General features: G+C 36.0%; 1 pseudogene; it reads left to right on the top strand.

The window, feature by feature from the left end:
* The first annotated feature begins 2,798 nt into the window (after positions 1–2,798).
* On the top strand, positions 2,799–5,022 carry LOC149780144 (pantetheinase pseudogene; annotated as a pseudogene).
* Positions 5,023–16,465: the final 11,443 nt, after the last annotated feature.

The raw sequence follows: 16,465 nt of genomic DNA, 5'->3' as shown, positions 1-16,465 counted from the left end.
CCATCAAACGTGAAAAACCAACATTGATTAAACCACTGCACCAGCTACATTGGCTCTGCTGGGAGGAAGGAGTAGTTCCCCAAGACATGCGCGATGCCACCATTGTGACCCTTTACAAAAACAAGGGCGACCGCAGTGACTGTAATAATTACAGAGGGATCTCGCTCTTGAGTATCGTTGGTAAAGGCTGCGGTTGCTAGCGGATCGTGTGTACCCGGAATCACAGTGTGGCTTCAGAGCAGGCAGGTCGACGACAGACATGATCTTCTCCCTACGACAACTCCAAGAGAAGAGCAGAGAGCAAGGTCAACCACTCTACATGATGTTCATCGACCTCACCAAGGCCTTTGACCTGGTCAGCAGGAAGGGCCTTTTTGAACTTCTGAGTAAGATCGGTTGCCCCCCAAAACTCCTCAGCATGATAATCTCTTTCCATGCAGATATGAAGGGAACAATCCTGTATGAAGGATCCACCTAAACCTCCTTCCCAATTAACAGCGGCGTGAAGCAGGGCTGCGTGCTTGCACCAATACTTTTTGGGTTCTTCTTCTCCATGCTCCTGTCCTACGCCTTCGACACGTCCACCAATGGCATATACCTACACACCAGGTCCGACGGGAGGCTGTTCAACCTGGCACGACCGCGCTCAAAGATCAAAGTGAGAGCTGTGCTCATCTGGGAGATGCTTTTTGCAGATGACGCAAGTCTTGTGACCCACACTGAGGAAGCCCTCCAGAGACTGGGATACCGTTTTGCTGATGCCTGCATGCAGTTTGGTCTCACCATCAGCTTGGAAAAAACAAATGTCAGCGTGCAAGATACCTCCATTGTCCCTTTCATGAAAATCAACGGTGTCACCCTGGAAGCAGTCAACAACTTTAATTACCTAGGGTCAACCATGAGCAACACTCTCTAGACTGATATGGAGACGGACAGAAGGCTTAGAAAGGCAAACACCATCATGGCTCGATTAACGAAAAGGGTGTGGGAAAACAAGGCGTTGACAGAGCACACCAAGGTCCGAGTCTACCAGCCCTGCGTTCTCAGCACCCTTCTATATGGAAGTGAAACCTGGAGTACCTACATGAGGCAAGAACGCCGGCTCAACTCCTTCCATATACGGTGCCTAAAACGCATCCTGAAAATCAGCTGGAAAGACCGTGTTGCACACAGCGAGATCCTGCAGCGTGCAAGTACCCCCAGCATGTACTCCCTGCTGAGCAAACGCCGCCTTCGATGGTTAGGGCACGTCCGACGCATGGAGGATGGAAGGCTGCCAAAGGACATACTATATGGACAACTGGCCACTTTCATGAGAAGAGTCGGACGCCCCTCACTCCGTTTCAAGGATGTATGCAAGAGGGACATGAAGACATGCAATGTTTCACCCGATGGCTGGGAAGAGCTGGCCGAGGACCCATACACCTGGAGACTAACGGTAAACAATGGCATATAAGTCGCTGATGCGAGGAGAGGCCAGTTGGTGACAGAGAAACGTAAGAGAAAGAAGAAAGCGGCAGCAACCACAGTAATACATACTTCCCAGTATGTCTGCACCAACTGCAATAGGGACTGTCACTCACGTATAGGATTGCACAGCCACAACAGACGATGCCAACAGAGACAAACAACACCCCAAGGTCGCAATTCGCATGGTCTTTCGAGACTGAGTCGCCAATGATGATGATGATGATATATACACACACACATGCACTCTCCCTACGGGAATAATTATCTGAGTCAGAACTTGCAAACTACTGAGATGCCAACCATATACCCATGTACATAAGTTGTTGTATGGAGAGAAAAATGCATGCTCACAACTAACTTTGGTCTTTAAGGTAGTTCTTCCCCTCAGACATTCTCCCAAGGGGCACGACCTTTGGGGTGGAGATGGTAAGTATTTTGAGATGTGTTTTACAAACACATTCTTCTCGATATTGCTTAACTTTAATTCTTTCAACATATGTTCCAAAATATCAAATTATTGGAAAACAAATCTATATCTTATAAAATGCAATCAATTTGCTCCGGCTTTAGTAAACTGCTTGTCAATCTTTAATAAATACAACATTCATTGTGCAGCCTAGGTAACTTGAAACATATCCTGTATGTCATAATAGGTAATTAGAAGTAAGATCCACAGTGGCTCATTGATTAGTGTACCGGATACATGATAGAAAGTATGCAGGTTCAAAACCTACCATCGGATCATCCGCTCATCAGTTGACGTTGAATGCCCTTTGTCTAAAACATATATAGCTCTCGATTGTCCTTTGTTGTTGTTGTTGTTGTAAATTTAATGCTATTTTTCAGCACAAGATAGGCCAAACATGGCGTCCAATACAAATGGTGGAGGAAGAATCCGAGAAAACAGCGAAAAGAACCACCGACCCACGAGAAGCTACTGTCAAGCTTTCTCACATACCCACATTGGCCGAACCCGGGACCCAAGCCATGAAGACAGAGGTGAGATGCCAGTGATCCGTAACGGTGAGCTCTTTAGACCACTCGATCACTCGGCGTCCCTCCTTTGCACCAAATAGCCTATGTGTGTAGCTGTGCAATGCAACAACAAACCAAACATATAATGAATTTCATAATGACCTATTTAAATAGACTAAGCTAATTTTCCTTTGAATTTACATAATAATGCGATCTTCTCATTTTATTTAAATTTCTCTGATCTGTCATATCAGATAACATACAACAACATCTGTTAGTAGACATTATAGCTCGATTCTAAGATCTGATCCAGGTTTGGTGTCCAAATTTCAAATACATAATAATATATTCTTTTCCAGGGTGCTGATATTCTTGTCTTCCCTGAAGATGGAATACATGGATACAAATTTAAAAGTAGATATACTGTCGCCCCGTATCTCGAATATATCCCTGATCCCAAGTCTGAAAGCTGGACACCGTGCGACGAACCCGGAAGGTATAATGACTCAGATGTTCAAGTATTTCTAAGTTGCCTAGCAAAGAGACATTCTATTTATTTAGTGGCGAACATAGGAGACGCACAGCCTTGTGTAAAAGATGACCCTAACTGTCCACCAGATGGCCAGTATCAATACAATACAGACATTGCTTTTGATAGATCGGGAAAGCTTATTGCTAGGTATCATAAACAAAATCTTTATTACGAATGCCAGTATGATGCGCCTGTCAATCCCGAGTACATCTACTTTGATACTGATTTTGGTCGCTTTGGTTTATTTACCTGCTTTGATATACTTTTTCATGAACCAGCCATTCCACTTCTTCAGGAGCATAACATTACTGATATTGCTTTTCCCACGGCATGGATGGACGCTTTGCCATTCTTCTCTGCAATAGGGTACCATTCATCCTTTGCTGTCGCAAATAAAGTAAATTTCTTGGCTGCAAATCTTCACCGACCACAAGAAAGATTTCAGGGTAGTGGCATTTACACGCCGATTGGACCAAAAAGTTTTTACTACAGTAGAACACAGGATGACGGAAAATTACTGGTCGCTGACGTTCCTGTGATACGTCCTACAGTAGGTTCAACTACTTCAAACGAACACCATCCACTATCCCCAGGAATAAGAGAAAATCATCGTATAACATCAAATGAGTTCAAATCTACCAGTTTCCGTGACTGGCATAATTTTGTAATCATCGGTGCAGAAAACGGTACCGAACAGGTGTGTCAACAGGGTTTATGCTGCTATCTGGAGTATGAAAGACAATATAGTGCAGAAATGTATGCTCTCGGAGTTTTTAACGGAATACATAAATATCGTGGCCCATATTATTTGCAAGTATGCATGCTACTACGATGTGCGTCATCCACACAAGAAAGCTGTGGAAAATTAAATTTTGACGCTAACACAAGATTTAACCATTTCAAACTCCATGGCAATTTCTCTACACCGTATGTAAACCCACAAGTTTTACTATCCATCAACGGATCTTTGGAGCTTGCCCCGATTGGTACATGGCAATACGATTCAAATACTTTGCAAGGAAGTTCCACCCTGTCTCCTCTGTTGTCAACCATTATGGTGGGCAGAATTTATGTCAGAGATACTATAGCGACATGTTGAAGCGAAGAGACAATAAAATCTCCAAGTAATATTGTAAATAGAATATACAAAAAGTCAATCATTAATTGATAATTGTATGGAATATAACCATATAATTAACAAACTCATAAGTTTGTTAACCTTGACATAAATAACATCTATTACATAATGCACCAATCACATTCTCTCCTTGGTTTGCGTGTTCTTTTATGCCTATAACATGTTTAAAAGTCAACAAAAATACAAAATAAGATATAGATCTAAATAAACTTAATTTTCCAGTTACTAAGCTTATTTTACATCTGACAGCATGTGGCCGAAAACTAGGTTGTGGATAATATGGTCAATGACTCATATCTATATAATGTAAACATTTAGATACGAGTTCTGATTCTAGCAAAGTTGATCAATTTAATTAATAATGGCAATTATTTCCAACTGAAACTTGATGAAACATACTAGAAGTTCAATGATTACAATGGCATCATTGTCTCTTTAATGAATGACTTCAAAGACAACACAACATTACAATTGCATGTACTACCCCAGGCTTGATATTGGCTGGTTTCATCAGACAAAAATTATTTGTTACAAAGAAAAATTGTTTTACCTTTTCAGACACACTTGTAATGCGTTCCTTTCTTATCCAAATGATAGGAACAGACTTTTAATGAGATCACCTGTCATTCTCTTTTTCTTTTAAAAACGAAGTATACTTCAAACCTGAAATTATAATAGCATATACATGACAAAATGGTATACTTTAGATAGATTCATCAAATAGAAAACATGATGTGTGCAGAGCTAGAAGTCTCAGAATTTATACTGTTCTGATTCTTAAGAAACGCAATGTACCATGCATAATTCCTGAATAAATAGCATAGAAACTGGAACCTTGATTATAACTTTTTTGACAAAATATTTCTTGAATAAACGAATGCTTAACAAAAAAGCTGATTTAGAAAAAGATGGCATTAGCTTGTGTTTTACAAAATCATTCTTTAACATTCTTTCTCACTTTCTCCCTATCTTTTGATTTTTCGAAAAATGTTACTGAAACAATGTAAAATGTTTTCCTTCACACCCTATTATTCTAGATTTAACAAAGTAGACAAAGCAGGCAAATGTGTTCCAGGATCAACGAAAGACGTTTCAAAGCAGCTATCAAGGTAAATATGGTCACGTATATACGGTCATGTACTTTCATAAATGAATTCAATAAGTGGATCTTTTTCCTAATATGGAATTTCCTCAATATAACCTACATTTATAACAAGCTTTGGAAAGAATCTACCAAAACGATAAACCAATGGCGGAAGTGGAACAGGGTCTTTGAGTGTGATTGTATGCCATTGTCTTCCATAAGAACTAAAATTTAAACCGCCATCCTCTACTCTTGTATCTCTTTGATGGTCTGTGAGTGTGTTTGCCAATGGGTTTGTATGAAACAAACGTTTCAGAGCACGCGTTGACTCTGAAAGTTAGCAGCATGTTAATTGGGTGATACAAATCATACCATGGCTAAAATGTGTCACACACGTTGTTTGGTCGGTGAAACCGCGCAATTACTTTTCATCCGTCCGTCGACTATATATGGATGCGAGCTTGCTTCTTGTGACATTCTTGGTTATTTTTCGAGTTGGCATAAACTGCTAATTAGTGGATGATACGAGTGCAGTACACCCTTAATTAGGTGACTAAAGAAAATAACATTAAATGAGCTAATTAGAGAAGTGATGAAGTAGGATAAATGAAACTTAAAGATAATGACAAAAGGGAGGTGAATAGTTGCAACATCGCTTCAGCCAAAACTAGAATAATGTCGATCAGAGGGTAAATGAAGGGGAGAGCACATACCGATTGAGCGATATGATTGGCAAAGGCAAATCTGACCAACAGAAAACCCTTTTCTGGGCTAAAACCAAAGTTACCCACTCCTCTACAAAAATAGTGATATATTAATCAGTATACGCCAGGAGCATTTGGATATCGTTTGTCTTTAACAACTAGTCACTAATCCCTCATAGATGTTTTCTATGTATAGTGGGTGAGCACTCCATCCATTCTGTGTTATATTCTGATGTAGTGTTCGTACATATACTGTAGGCACCCCAATCTTTACACTGGTGACAATATATTTGTATGTACGTGTTAACATTCATATTCTAGGTGTTTAGTAATTGTAGGTGCTGGTCAGTAGCTTTTTGGTTAATTGAAACAGCGGCTTGCTATGTGACTGCAGGTTCTTGTCTGTCACTAAGTGCAGCTTAACATTATTTTCCCCATGTCACATATGATAATTTTGTATTCAAGTCCATTGCACCAGGAGTTTTGTGAAACCTTTGTGCCTTTTAATATTACCAATCCGCTTGTAGCAGAGTGTCAAATTAATATCAAGCCCATAGAATAATGTTAAATTTACATTGTCTCCAGAACATTACGCATTCAAGTTTCAGACCATAATGCTAATTCATGTTGTTTGCAGTGTTATATTTGTCCCCAAACTGACAGATATTACTTCCTTTCGTTCGTCCTTAGCATTTTTACTAGCACCATTAATAAGTATTGGTTGACACATGTATGAATTGCCATGTTTTGGTACTATATTTTCAGAAACAATCCTTGAGTTTAGTAGTAAAGTGGTTTGGGATCAAACACTTTAAAAAAAACTATACATTTTCCCCAGACTAGGTATTTATACTTCCAGTGGTTGTTCTGGTGTTATATTTCTGAGTAATAATATTGTACAATGATGATCCTGGTTGATATTTTTAAATTGTGACGGTGCTCTTTTACTGTTTGATTAAGTTTATGTAAAGAAATAATGTTGTGCATGTCTGATGCACACTAATAGTTTATGGTATCACAGTTTAGAGGTACCTAATAATGACACCAAACAATCATTCGTAACGTGGATTGAAATAGTCCCTATCAAAATTAAACTATTTTACACATTAATATAAAATAAGAAATCTTTTTTTTTAACGAACTTACAGCAATGAACAGAGCCATCAGTTCTAACTTATTGTTAAAGGAAACGTTTGATGAAAAATGTACTTCTTCAGCTTTGCACATTGATTATATCACAATCCTGCGTGACACGGCTCGAATAACAAATCTGCACAGGATGTCTGAAATCACTAATTTACGGGTTCACATCATATTTCTAGCTTTGATATATCATCTTTAAGAAAAGCAAGATAATTCGTTCTTAAACCGTCCATGAGAAATTCAGGCATCATATGAAACTAAGAAGTCACAATAAAATCCGGAATGCGAATTTGTTTACATTATTGTTGACTTTACGGGTCCTGCTGAGTTGATACCATCAGATGAATTCCTTAATGCTTATCAAAACAGCGTGAAAATAAAGGGACAAGAACAAGCTTTTACACTCATACCCAGTATAACAAATAAGTATACACCCATAAAAGATATGAACGCCAATCTAAACAATGGCGGGTGGGAGTGATGTCCGACGCTTAGAAATGGACAAAACGCAACACACACATAGTATGCATTATCAGTGATGCATTAAGAAAGTTATCAATGATACAGTCAGCATGAGACAATCTTGACAAACTCAGTGGATTCTGAGTATTTAAGGAGAACTCCGCTCGTAATATCATAAAGGTATTTAATTATCATACCTCTTGCATAGCAATATGACATTTTTTAAGAGGTCCTTTGAGTTTTCTTTGCACAGGGTTCGTCGCATGGTTTACCTTTCAATAGCTAGACTAAAACAGAGACAGTGTCTGCATCAATAGCCAATACAAATAAAAGTGATTTAAACCTCATCAATAACACTGCCAATCTAGTAATTATGGTACAACACGTTGATGCAACTAACAGTAGTCTTGTAACAAAAATATTAATGCTCAAATGCTTAAAGCTTCGGAAGATACAAATTTAAAAAATAAGAATACAACCTGAAACTAATTATTGGAAATAAATTATACGGTACTTAGCAGAGTGGGAATACGAATAGCCAAGTAAATCTTTGTAGATAAGGATAGCTAAGAACGGAAAAAGGATTTAACGTACATTGAGACATTTAAATTATTATGTATTGCTGTACAACCATCACAAACTGTGCGAAAGATATGCCCAATCATCGACGACATATACTGTCGCAATAGGGAAGTTTAAAAATAAAACACGTAGTTTAGAAGCTGATATGAAGAAAATAAAATTAAAATTAAAGAAAAAATCACGTTACAATTACAACGAATAAATCTGCATTGACAGCCGAATATATATTTGGCTCTCAGAATAGCGTACTCGTATTGATTGCTTTTTATATGCTGTGTACCTCTTATAACCGTTTATGATAAATAACTTTCTTTCCAACTCGTGGCTTTGCATATAATGTCATCGATAATGCATATCTTAATGACTGCATGTTTCACTATTTGATCATATTTTCAAATTTTGCGGTAGATCAGCTTCTCTATTGAAGAGCGTTTCCGTTAAAATTGCTCTAAACCCGCTTAAAGTGAAATGAGCAACTATGCCTGTAAACATTCCTGAACTATTGCTATCCTAGCTTGATTCAATTAAAATAATTAAATTTTATATTCTTTTCATACGTCACTTGTGTCGACATTTCCGAGAAAAACATATTTAATCTAATTAATATTTGGAACCTGAAATCAGGACTGTTGTCTTTAGGTCCCTTAGGATATAACGTTGGATCAATTGCAATAAGTTTACTCATGTATGTAAAGATTAGACGTTTGTAGTGGTACTGGGATTATCGACTCTGATGATCATGGCATGACAATGTCGAAACGTCTGGAAACAGATCTGGATGCAGTGAATTGCCAAATATTAATACTGCACCTGAGCTGATGCCCCCCCCCCCCCCACCGATGTTGACACAGCTCTTGCATCTCACTTCACATCTATGGAATGAGCATATATGTTCGGTTGCCTAATCCACTAGAAAGGTCTTTCCAGATTGTAGCTAGGTGTAGCTGTACACTCTCGGTCAGCAGTCACAGATAGTACCATCCATTATTACTATCAGTAACACTAGATGCCGTACTTGACTTGACTGTTCGCAACCTTCCCTCACTTACACCAAACGTACGCGCAAGTCACGTTACTTTTTATATTCACATTATCAGATTCCTTCAAATTATATGGCGATGGGCGAGCGGCAAATCAACAGGTGTGGATACACAGGGAGCTGTAGCTTCAGACCAGGAAAAGGGCAGTTCAGGGCATTGGTGCGCTTTTCAATTATCTGAAACATAAGTGGACATCAGTAGTCCCTTGGGTGACTGAGCAGCCCTTTTTAGGATCACAAGGTTCACCGAAGCACTAATAATATGCTAGAAAAGGTGCAGATTCAGCCTAGCACACTACGACTAGGCAAACATGTACCCGAAGAAACCTAATGGCGCCAAATTGAAAAAGGAGAACGCGAAACTGTTGTTGAAGAAGTGTGCGGCCAACTTAATACAATCGATACAAACACCAAAAATGTTGAGGAAGACTGGATATTTTTCATCTACTCAGTGTGCTTTATTACATCCAAAATAATCAATATAAGAAGACAAAATGAGAGGAAGAAACTACAGTTCGTGATCTTCCATTTGCTGACTACTGTTCCCTGCAGATTAAATACTATACAAGACGAACTAGAATGTAGATTATGTAGAAGTCATGATGTCAAATTAAAACACGTGTATTCTGATTATAAAGATAAAATAGAAGAGCCAACAAATAAATGAATACAAACAGACCTAAGTAAAGATACTGTATAGCAAACTAAGTTGAAAAATGATGAAAGTACAAAAGCAGAATTATTTGGATATACGCTACGTGAAATCTCTTTCGGGGATAAAATTGCAAACAAAAGTTTAAAAGTAAAGAATGTTTCTATTGCTGCAATTGACTATAATAATTATTATTATGTGTATAGAAAATATGGAGAAATATTTAGTACTTGGTTCGTGTATTATCTACCTATCTATCTACCTATCTATCTATCTATCTATATATATATATATATATATATATATATATATATATATATATATATATATATATATATATATATATATATATATATATATATATATATATATATATATATATATATATATATATATATATATATATATATATATATATACATATATATATATATATATATAAATATATATATATATATATATATATATATATATATATATATATATATATATATATATATATATATATATATATATATATATATATATATATATATATATATATATATATATATATATATATATATATATATATATATATATATATAGTACACGAACAGCGAACACATGTATATGTTTAGTTTATTGTATATGCAATAAACTAACAACGAACACTGCAAATCTAATTTCTCACTCACTAGCCTGATCGTTTTTGACTTTAACTGAGTCAGTTCCAAAGCTAAACACAAAACATAGAGAAGACAAACAGTAATAACAAACAAGCTTTGACATAGCAAAGATTGACATTTTAATCAATCCTGACACAAGCGATGCCTTACTGGATCCGGTGTATTTGAAAGGACTGGTGTTTGCCGTATGAGTCGTGTTCTTTATATATATTGCAATTCGGCTGTCCTCAACTAATTCCCTATCGCAGTATGATTGAAATAAAATATTGCTCATCATCAATAAAATGTCATTATCGAATCATTTTTGCAACATTTAATACTCTACCATACATACCATCATATGATTCAATCTGAATCAGCCTTAGAAAAGCAAAAATATTTTCAAATTAAATGCCCGATCACCACCACAACGAGGTAAAATTTTTGTACTCTACTTCCCACGATATAATATTTTAGATCGTATTTCTTCTAGATGATTCTAAAGCACGACCATTTGAATTTTCCAGAGTCAAGCGCCTTCCTCCACCCACACTATACTTTCTTTTTCAAAGCCGAACAGCCTATCCTTTCAATTTGTCATCAAATAGTATAATTCCTAGTTTTGGCACACATATGTTTTTAGAACATCCATGAAACAAAAGCTAATGTGTGAAACATGTCATGAATTATGAAGCTACTGCTTCCGCATTCGATAACAGCATGCTGACTAATATGCGAAATCTTTCCAGTAGATTTCCGTGGGTCGGTGGTTGTTTCTCACATTGTTATGCGTTCTTCCAACGCCAGATATATAATCCGCCATTTATATCCTATCAGGTGCTGAAAAATGACGTTGAAATTACAGCAAGAACTTTAACACAATTAATAATTGACTAATATATGTTCACGATCATACATAGTGAGGTAAAGGCAATCTGCTAAATGAAGGTTTAAATAGTATGAATTGACGAAAACTGTATCCATTGATCGTAATGAACTACTGTATAAACGAATGATTGTGTTACATGGCACGCCTTTTAACCTAGCAGTATGGTGTATCAAGATTGGTACATTCAACGTTTTTAAAAATGAAGCTAAGTGTATTTGACGCACAGCAATTCAAAAACTAGACCTTTCAAATTATGATAATATACAAATAAGGTTGTACAATTTTACACAGCTATAAAATATATATCTTTATAAAACCTGTGATTCTAAACTGATAGAGTTGTCCGACATTCCTTCTCCTCAAACACATTTTCACTAGTTAAGAAAGCACACTAGGACGAAATGCGAGGTGTTATGTATCTGAATAAATCCCCGTATTGGTCTTACAATCAGTAAAACAAAATAAACTTACGGTATTGAGAATTAAAACCCAAATAATCATAGAATTTCAGACACAAGACCTACTAATTAAAGGACTGATTAAACCATAGTGGAAATCCAAGTTAAACCCAACGTTGAAAGTGTTGATGTACCTGTCGTGGCTCGTGTGATGCTGATGCGCCAACATATTTTGTCGGAATACAATAATACAATCCAGGAATTAAATCCGTATTTGAAATTTCACTATAAACGCAAGTCTATAAGAATGTTAGTTTTCAAGAGCACTTTGTATTTCCAGAAAATAACTACTTGATTTAATAATTTGTATAAATGAAATTATAGCGAAAATGAGTTGCTCGACACTAGCATAATGCAACTCATTATGCTAATATCTTAAACCATGAATAATTAATTTATTGAGAAACAATACTATGTAGACCTCTACTTTACCTCAGATCACACATATAATATTCTTAACAAAACTATTACCTAATGGAAAGTAACCTTCTAGAAACTACTTAATGGTCACAAATTATAATCTTAGTCATTATAAAGTCTGTTTATAAAGTTATAATATAAAGATCCTGTGAACACAATGTCATGGACTCAAGCAAAAATAATAATAATAAGTAAACTACACTCACTGAGAAACTATTCAGTTATGTATTGGTTGTTTACAGAATAACAAAGGATCAATGATTCAGGTCAGTTTCTACGTGACTTGAACTTAATTTTTGACGAGGTCAAGTTTCACTTCGCCTCATCAAGAAGAAGAAAGATTTATGCAACCAAACTGTATTGTATATATTAGTCAAATGTACATCTAATACAAAATTTACATCAGATGAATACCTAAGAATGACGCACAACATGCATGAAACAATATAATATTTATTTTAATCTGGTAATAAATTGCCTTTTCCCTGGACGTGTTGATGTCAATATTGTATTCCTGCCACATGAAACTTCACCTTATTAATCTTCAATGTTTGCTTTTCATCTTGCCAATGCAAGCAAGGGGTCGTGATTGCTAAACATAATAATCGGAGAAGGAGCTGAACTAATATACACTTCAAAGGTCTGCATTATCTCTAAGTGATTTTTCCATGTGTCGTTTTAGATGATCAAATCATCGATGTAAGCGTCACAAGTATCCAGAGCAGACGTACTCATGTTCACTAAACCTTGTATAGTACAATACGAACATTGCATCCCAAACGGCGTAACTTTATATTGATAAAGTCCATCTGGAGCCACAAATGTCGAAATTTCATTTGCCATTTCCGTCAGTAGAACTTGCCTGGATCCTCTGAAAGGTGAAAAAAGGTGACACTCTTTTGTGTTTCCAATTATTTAGATGAATTGATCGAGTTCTTAAAAATGGAAATTAATCAGTTTTGATTACAGTGTTCAGCTTTCTATAGTCTATGCACATGTGAAAAGTATTATCTACAAGAATACATGGTGACCCCCTGTCACGTTTACTCGGTTCTATGAAATCATTGTCCAGCAGATACTGAATTTCTTTTTTCAAGCACAGGTCTCACAGGTATTGGTGGCCTGATTTGGTCTTATGTAATGGGCCATCATTATGCCTATAGGTTCGTCAAATGAATGAATAGGTTGCACGTAAACCTTAGATATCTTCTGATTGAGTTTTCCTACAACTTGAAAAGTATGAAAAGATCTACAGTAAAATTTAACAACAGCACTTTTACGTTTCTCACAATAAAAGAGATACAATATCTAGTTATCAGTCTTAGTGATCCCAAAATAAACAGCCCATGTAGTTTCATGGGTTAAGCTAATAATTTCCTCTCCATATGACTTTTGGAATTATAATTTCAGTTCACTGACCATTATTCGCCAAAATGTACCTCAGATACCCTCCATTTCCTGATAAGGACCACATAGATTAACATAATAAAATATGTGGCTTTTGTTTAGCTAAACGCCATCTGAAATAAACAGGATAAGTGGTTGTCGTTCGTCAATCTGATTAAATAAAGATAATGAGCAGTTAAATGAGGATCACTGTGAACAATACCCTTTGGCTGATTCAAAAGAAGAGTAAACGTGCTCTCATCAAAAGCCTGACAAATACATGTGTCAGCTAAAATAATACTTTTCTAATTAACATCACTCTCAATAGCGTTCCTTCTTATCACTCTAGCAACTGCACAAGCTGGGTATAAATCAGGGATTTGTTCATCAGTATTGACCTTCTGATCCAAACAAGGTTTGTCAATTACAAGTGGATTACCCATAAACTTATTTCTAGCTAGTTTGTTGCCTTGTGATAAATGGACACCCTCAACGGGTATATACGTCACTATTTGGACCGTCACGGGTCATGAAATCAAGTCTGATGATAAATGTTCACCATGGAGAAGAACATTAACAAACCCATACTCGACCCCCTGAATAAGAACACTCTCGTTAGAAGAAGACTTCTCAGAAAAAAGCAAAGTACCTGATAATAAAAGACTCTGAGAAGCTCATGTGTTCCTTACAATTGTAGAAGCGGTAGGATTAACAATATCACCTATGAGTAGTATGGAACCCTTCTACGTGAATGGTTCATAATTCACCTTGATAAAATTAGAGTAGGGTTTGTTTGAAACAACAAATACAGTGATTTCATTACACGATCATGACCTTGACCACTTAGACCTAAGAGCACTTGGAATACGTCTATCTTGATTCTGGTGCATATATTTCAATTTGTTGCAATCAGGAAAAAAACGTGTCCTTTCTTCATGCCATAGGTACACGAAGGAAGCGATAAGAACTTCTGATCAGCCTTATCAGACATTTAATTTCTAACATTTACGCCAATTTGAAATTTGGTTGTGCCTGCATTAGACTGAAATAGTTTATCACCTTACTGAAAACGATAAACGTTATGAGCTAAGGAATACTTGTCGCTGGACGAGCAGTATTTTCTAAAGTTTTAATCTTGTTTTCATCAAGGTGAGTCTTAACCTCACCATAAACCCGACTCTAGCACTCTTCGACTAATATGAACTGTCTCATATTATTGTAATCTCGACCAACTTCAAAGCACCACCAATCAAACAAACCATATTTGTCTCTTGCAAATTCAGCAAGAGTTCGTCCAGTTTCTTTCATTATACTTCCAATACGTTTGTCGATAAGCTTCAGGCACCAACTCATAACCCTTCAAGACAGACTCCTTAACCAGATCATAATCAGAACTTGCCGTGGTGACATGGAAGAGCATGTGTCACGAGCTTTGACAAAAAGTTCACTTTGTAAAAGAGAATCCAATGCTCTCTGGGCCTTTAAACATTTTCATTTTTGTTCATCAAAATGAGGAAATATTTATCTTCATCTTTGTCCTTAAGAAGGGGTGCTACCTAATACTTTTAGAAACATCAAAATTTGAATATGTGTGGAAAATGAGGGTCTGCTTTTCTTGCATGCTCTATTTTCTTTAATCTAAATTAACATTCCTTTTCTTTCCCATTGCTTTCTTTCTACATCTGTATTTCCGCCATCCTCTTTTCATTTCTGTATTAGTATTAGCCTATCATCTTTTTCTCTGTCTTTAATTTTTATCCAGTTGCATTTGTCCTTCTTGAAGCTCAAACTTTCTGATCTCTATTTCATTCTTGTATTTTAGTTTCAATTCTATAGTTTTTGAGCAAGAGCTAAATGGAAACTGGCTACTAAAATCCAACACACATTTATCCAAAACATTATTTTCCCATCAAATACTGGACTAAAGTATTATTACCGTCTTCCCTAATGAATCCTTTGCCTCAGAAGATTCATGTTTGCTGATAAGCTGGAACAATGCCTTTTTTTTCTAGTAATCTAACCGTTCTTGAGTAGGATTTGAAATAAAGATCTCCAGTTTAAATACATTGAAATAAGTTGCTGATCTCTCTAAAAATTAAATGTGAAATAACGACTGGGACTTAGAAAATTCCGAAACAATGTGAATTTAAATTTCGCAAACAAAGTTTTCTGACGTGTTTTGGAGAAATTCGTTTCCCAAGAACTAGCATCCAATTTTTTGAATTACTCTGTGCTCTTAAAATAGTTAATAGAAAGGACCGAGAAGCAGCAAATCGTATATTTCCCTAGAATACACAGGGAAAATAAAGAAGAAGAACGAACGGTATTGATAATTGAATCCCAAATAATGCTAGAACTACAAACACAAGTCCTCATAATTAAAATTCTTAAGAAAGCTGAATTGGATATCAGAAATTAAATCCAACGCTGAAAGTGTTAATGTGACTGTGGTGGACCGTATAATGCTGATGCCCCGGAATACTTTTCTTGAATCACAATGTAACAATCAAAGAACTAAATCCTTAATTGAAATTTCACTAAAAATTCAAATCGCTGTTTCCATGAATGTTACTTTTGTAGTACATTTTGTATCTCGAGAGAAGAATCACTTGATTTAAATAAATTGAATAGTCAAATTCCAGCCCAAATTATGTTTTGGACACAGCAATGAATAATTCAATAGATTCTATTAAGATCTTGAAGCATGACTAATTAATTTCTACAAGACAAGATTATATAGTCCTCTACTTGACCTCAGATCACACGGAACGTGTTTTAAAAGATAACATTTACCTAATGGAAATTAACCTTCTACAAATGTGTTAATGTTTACAAATTAAAATCTTAATCATAATTAGAAAGTATGTTTTTTGTTTTAAATTAT

Source organism: Sinohyriopsis cumingii, chromosome 16 (assembly GCF_028554795.1).
Source record: "Sinohyriopsis cumingii isolate HCF-2022 chromosome 16, ASM2855479v2, whole genome shotgun sequence".
Taxonomy (NCBI): Eukaryota; Metazoa; Mollusca; class Bivalvia; order Unionida; family Unionidae; genus Sinohyriopsis; species Sinohyriopsis cumingii.
Note: the sequence above shows the minus strand (reverse complement) of the source record. Positions and strands in the feature narration are given on the sequence as shown.